This window comes from Helobdella robusta (assembly GCF_000326865.2).
Source record: "Helobdella robusta unplaced genomic scaffold HELROscaffold_1, whole genome shotgun sequence".
Classification (NCBI taxonomy): Eukaryota; Metazoa; Annelida; class Clitellata; order Rhynchobdellida; family Glossiphoniidae; genus Helobdella; species Helobdella robusta.
The window spans coordinates 6,021,647-6,028,344 of record NW_008703570.1 but is presented as its reverse complement, the minus strand read 5'-3'; positions in this window follow the sequence as shown (position 1 = coordinate 6,028,344).

The following is a 6,698-nucleotide window of genomic DNA, read 5'->3' as shown; positions in this document are numbered from 1 at the left end:
GTCAGGCTACGTTCGTTCATTCAGTGGCAAAGAAGATACGCCTGGCTGGGATACGTTTTATTCTTTTTTCTCTGTTTTTCTCTGTAATTTAACATTAAGTAAGAATGCGCACACGCACATACACACAATTACATTAAGTAGCTATATAGGTAGGTTAGATAGGCATAATTTTAATTGTAGGTAGGATAGATAGGAAGCATCCAACACTAATGTAGTTGAATAGGTAGGCAGCGTAAGTTTATCTCTTCTATTTTTTCTCGCACCCACATTACACGCATCAGCGTATTATATATACACACACACACAAAAATACATATATAAACACATATTAGTATTTGAGCGTTATTTTATTTTCATTACACATTCTAATTTATTATTACTAAGGTTGAGAGTAATTTAATTTCATAGGTAGTTAAAAGCAATAATTTAATTCTAGGAACAATCTTGTAATTTAAATTAAATAAACGCTGTAAGTGTATCGAGAGGTAAGTTAGTTATTAAATTTTACATTATTATTATTAGGTTAGAGCCCAAGGCATTACGTAAGTGGTGGGGTGGGTGCCGAAAGGCCAATGAATTGGGCTCTTGAGTTTTGTAATTTTAGGTAAGCTAGGGCTTAATTGTAATGAATAGATAAGTTGAGGGTACGATAGCCGATAGACTCTGAATTTCGAAGTCTGTTGTCAGAGGTAAGCCTTGGTGGCCAGTGGTGTACCGGCAATGGTTTACTATCCGGACGGCAATGGTTTACTATCCGGACGGCAATGGTTTACTATCTGCACGGTAATGATTTACCATGTGGCACGGCCATAGTCTACTACCCGCACGGCTTCCGGATGGCAAATGGTTTACTATCCGCACGGCAATAGTCTGCTATCTGCACGGCAATGGTTTTCTATCCGGTGCCCTGGCTGTCGGTGAACCTCTGTGCAAGGAGGAAGAATGAAGGGGGACTTTCGACTATCGTACCATTAACAATTTAATATAGATTAGTTAAGATAATTGAATAGGTAGATAGGATTATTTTTATTAAGCAATTTGAGATGCAGGCACCGCTAAGCTTTCTGATGAGAATCTACTCTTTATCTTTCTCCATCAACACGGGCTGTGTTTCAGCAACAATCTCGAGGAGGACTGGCACCAGTTTTGGAGGACAACGTAGGAACCGGAGCGCATTCAACATTCTGCCTTTGTCGAATGGACGACGGTAAGTTTTTTTTACATTTTACTTACTTTATTATTTTAAAATTTTATTTATTTGACATTATTTTCATTTTATAATTTAATTTTTTTTGCTTCTAAGATTCTAACATTCATTTACTACTACGCAAATAAAAAAATTTTGTTTACAGAATGATGAGAGGTGGGCAGTGGTGGGAGTCAGCACGTTTTAGATGGTGGTCTCATGATGATTTACATATGATGATGGTGGTGTAGAAAGAATCAGCTCGTTGGCTGTTCGACTGACACTCTGAAGTTCGGATGGTATTTTGTGTGCCGACCAGATGGTGGTGGTCGGTGCAATGGAAAGTACAGTAACGACGATTTTTGAAGTAAGGTTTAGTTTCGTTTTTTATTTTTCTCATTCGTTCATTTTATCACTCAACCTTTTAAATTATTTTTCTATTAATTGATTCGTTAATTCATTCTATTCATTAATTGAATCATTGATTTATTAATTAATTCATTCATTCACTCGTTCATTCAACCAATTATTCAATCATTCAGTTAATCATTTATTCGATTGTTCCTTTGTTCCTTGATTTACTAATACGCTATTAAAAAAATGTCTACAGAATGATGAGAGGTGGGCTGTGGTGGGCATCAGTACGTTTCAGATGGAGGTTTCATGATGATCGTTCTGATGACAATTCGAAGATAAAAACAACGACGGTTTTTGAAGTATGATTTAGTTTCTTTTTTTTATTTTCTCATTCATTCATTCATTTTATCACTATCTTTCAAATTATTCCTCAGTTAATTTATTCATTGATTCATTCTATTCATTCATTAAATCATTGGTTGATTAATTAATTAGTTAATTTATTCATTCAACAAATCGTTCAATCATTCAGTTAATCATTTATTCGTTCGTTCCTTTGTTTCTTGATTTACTACTTCGCTAATTAATAAAAACTTGTCTACAGAATGATGAGAGGTGGGCTGTGGTGGGCGTCAGCACGTTTCAGATGGTGGTCTCATGATGACCGTTCCGATGACAAATCGAAGATAATGTTAAAGGTAAATTTGTTTTTGTCTCACTGTACTTTTGAAAGTACTCGAATTTGAACAAAGATTGAGTGTTATCTCAAAAAGTTGCCTATTTTTTCCAATTGCTTGTTTTTTATTTTAGTTAATTAATTTTTTTTTCAATTTATTTTTCAGTATCCGGTCAAATTCATTCCATCGATGCGTGTCAGGTGATGGTCGGTGCAATGGAGGTTCGTTGGTAGTGAGTGAAGTTTCTGGAGAGTGCTCTCCCGCACATTTACATACACACACATCAATACAACACATACATACACAACATCCATTCATTCGGTGTCGTTGTTGCTATGTTTCTCTTCAACTTTATATTTTCTTTACCGTGAACCGGGCTTTAATTTAATTCATAGGTAAGTTAGGGACTGAGATGAGTTAAACAATTGTAGGTAGGCTAGGGCTTAACATTAGTTAAAAAGCTTCAAGTAAAATAAAAACGCTAAAATATGTTAAATAAAATACTTGAAACATCTAAAACGAGAAATACAAATTTGTAGGTGAGTTGAGTCAATGTTTATAAGTAAGCTAGGGCCCTGAGAGTAATTTTATTATAGGTAGGTGACTGACTATTATTCTTGCGACTTCTTACTAGTTTTGTGTGATGTGTTTGTTTTCGCTTCACAACACCACACCAACAAAACAAACTACATTTCATTCTCGTCGTCGCCTTAAATTGTACCTTTTTGAACAATCTTTTTAATAATGTCTATTTATTTATTCATTAAATGTTGACTGGTTTCTAGTTTTTTTTAAATTAGTTATATAATTTTTGGTTATTTTTTGATTTACTTTGTATATATGCATGTATAAATTATTTCTGTTTAGTATATTGATTTAGTTATTATGATATGTTGTGAACTGTTCTTACTAAATGTTCATGTTACGTGGTTTATTATCCTTCGAAAACCGCTAAGGAGTGTGTACGATAATAATAATAATGGATAATAATTATTTTTATCGGTCGATATTTTGTTATATTTGTTTATTTAAAATACGAATTTAAAAAAAAAGTTGACATTTTAAAATTTTAATTAACCGTCACTTTTCATTTTTGAATGATTTCAAATAAAAGCAACTACTGTGTTTTTTTTCTTTACTAAAATCTCGAAATTGTTTGTAGATCTGTACGGTTATAACTGTTTGTTCGAGTTTGAACAGGCCTTGCAAATTTTTTTTATTTATTTTTGTTTTTATTTTTGTTTATTTGGTTAATTCAATTTAGTTGATTGATTGATTGATTGATTGATTGATTGATTGATTGATTGATTGATTGATTGACTGACAGACTGGCTTGCTGGCTAGCTGACTGACCGACCGACTGACTGATTGTTTGATTGATTTATCTCATAGTATTGTATACATGAGAAAAAATCCGATTAAGCCAAGCTACGGCTTCAGTAAGCCACTGTTTTTCACCTGACAAAAGCAATTTCTATATTTATACTGACAAAAATAATTGTGATATGAATATATTAATTTATTTAAAGCGTTATATGTACAAAAAAGTGCTATCGTAAGAGTTCTATGAAACCCTGTAAGCCACTGCTGTAAGCCAACGTATGATTTCAGCAGCCAGTTTCTTATGAGCACCAGCAGAATGTAAAATATTCATTGAATATAATGAAGATAGTTGTTCAAATAACAATTTTGACTTATTTAGGCCGTTTATTTTACAAGCAAACCAATTTTTAACATGATCGTATAGTGTAAAAAAAAGGGTGACTATAGTTCAATCCTACTAAGCCAACCTTCGGCTTCAGTAAGCCACCGGATTCCACCGGACCAAAAGCAATTTTTATATTCAAATTAACAAAAATAATTTAATAATACATAATTCTATTAATCATTATTAAAATTAAATAGAATTACTACAATGTTTTAAGCATATTAAATCAAGTAAATATTTCATTTAGCTTGCTCGTTAAAATCCATGCAATTTCGTAAGCCAACAATCCAAGCACGACAAATAGCCCGACCGATAGATCGAATTGATCGATTAGTCCTATTATTCTAGTTATGTGGTTTAGAGCAAGGAGACATTACTGAAAATAATTAAAAGTTGAAAAAATTGAGGTTCTTTGCATATCTCTGCTTCAACCCATAAGAAGGTGTTGTATGTTGGTAAATAGGCCTCCCCTTGAATAGTATATATTACATAAGTAACACTGTAAGTGGTTCTGCTTATTGTAAGATCTGCAATAATAAAGACTAAAAATAACATCCATCCCTATTATTAGTTTGTCTTTATTACTTGACACTTTTAGTTTTGCTTCAAGTACCATGCACTTGTGTCGCCGCTCTGGTCCGATTTCTTAAAGTTCAGTTTTTTTTTCAATTTTACGATCCGCAGGTTTTGACGATTTAGTGACATTGGTTTTGACGAGTTAGAAATGGAGAAGCACGTTGGCTTCGACGAGAAACTTTTGTTTTTTGCATCAAAACATGATTTTGAAGATATAAAAAATAAGCATGCTGAATTGATCAGCCAACATCATTTCGTTCATGTGGTTGGTACGTTTGTTTTCTATTTTCTATCTATTTATTTATTTATTATTTATTTTATTGTTTAAAATATTTTTTATAGGAAATAAAATCATATATAAATAAATATATATATATATTTAATATTATATATGTATAAAATTATAAATAGTGATAGTCATCTCATAGTCAGTAGTTATGGTGCTTCATAATAATTTTTGTAATGTAGGAATTAAAATAAAGTGCATTTTGCATTATCACAAAACTTAAGCTTAATTTAAAACATTTCATTTTTTAAAGTTTATTTTAAAGTTTTTATTAAAATTAAATTAGTATTATGGTGTTTGAATTAATTTTTTAAACTTGAATTATTTACTAGTTTTTAATAAGAAATTGAGTTAATAATTGAAACATAAATGATAAATCATTAGAAATTCAACATTCATTTTTAAAGATTTATTTATGAATTATATCAATAAATTTTTAATTATAAAAAAACTTCATTTTGTGTAATTGTAATCCAAACTTTGCTTAAAAAAAAAATGGTCGGCTTGTAGAGAGTAGTTGTTGGATTTATCTGCCACTTGACTGGATGCAAACAATGAAAGACTGCTAAAACTTCATTAGATGTGATATAATATTATAATTAAAATATTGTTAAAAACCCCTTTATAAAAAATTGTTTGAATATATAAAATATATTAAAAATATATAAAAAAGTTTGAGAAATCTTGATATGTTTGAATCAAGTTTTTTTTTGATGGAATAATTAATAATATTAACATTACTTCACACCTGTGCATATTATTATTAATATAATATAGCATACTCATGATTTCGTCATTTGTTTAAATGAACTTCAATTTATATATGACTGGGGATTTTAATAATTTGTGTGTTTTTTTTTGTTAGTTCATTCATGACATGGTAAGGTAAATAAATGGCAATTATGGGTTCATGCAAATGATGTGAGGTCTTCAATGCAGGAATCTAAATAAACAATTATTGAGGAAATGGCAAAATGGCCAGAAAAACCTTCTACAATTCTACTGAGATCTCTAGAAATAGTCATTTGTACACGATTGTACAATGCCAATAAAAATAATTTATGATCATTTTTTGTTCACGACTTTTTGCCAGGTTACAAGGCACAAATAACATTTTTTATTTAGATTTCTTTGATTATTCCTTCCCCGGAGAATTTTTCAGTCGACCTAAGCAGTTTGATTGGAACAGCAAAATATTTTTCTGCCAAACAAATAACACTTTCCAGTTTTATCAATTTGAACTTTATTGAAGCTTTTGTAAAAAGAGGTTAGTTTGGTCTGCATTTGATTTCTTTTATTATTTTTCATTCATTAAAGAAATAATTCAATCAAATTTTATACAACACCATACTATTTTCAATTGTTTTCCCAAACATTTGACACAATCTTTCTTTCAAGCAAAATTGAAAAGCAGAATGATCAATCATACAAATGTAGCATGTTTTGAGAGCATGTTATGTTATTTTATTGTATGTTCTAGCTTCTTCATAATATTTCGCATTTAATGTTAAATCAGATTAATTATTTTTGTTATGATTCATGTTAATTTATTTTGGAAGGTTCTCTGTCATTGATGTCAACAAATACAAAAATTGATTCATCGTTTTGTTTGTGTGTCCTTCCAACTGGTATTTTCTTCATTATCCTTTATTTAATAGTCATATATATATATATATATATATATATATATATATATATATATATATGTTTTATTAAATTGAAGGAATGTATAAGTATATATATATATATATATATATATATATATATATATGTTGGTAATAGACCATAATTTTTACAATATTCTATAAATTCTACCGAATGTTTGGCGTTAATATGTTTGTAGTTCGTTTTTTCTATTTTTCTCCCTAAAGNCTTTTTTGGTGAACGTTTAGTTATTAAAATCAAAAT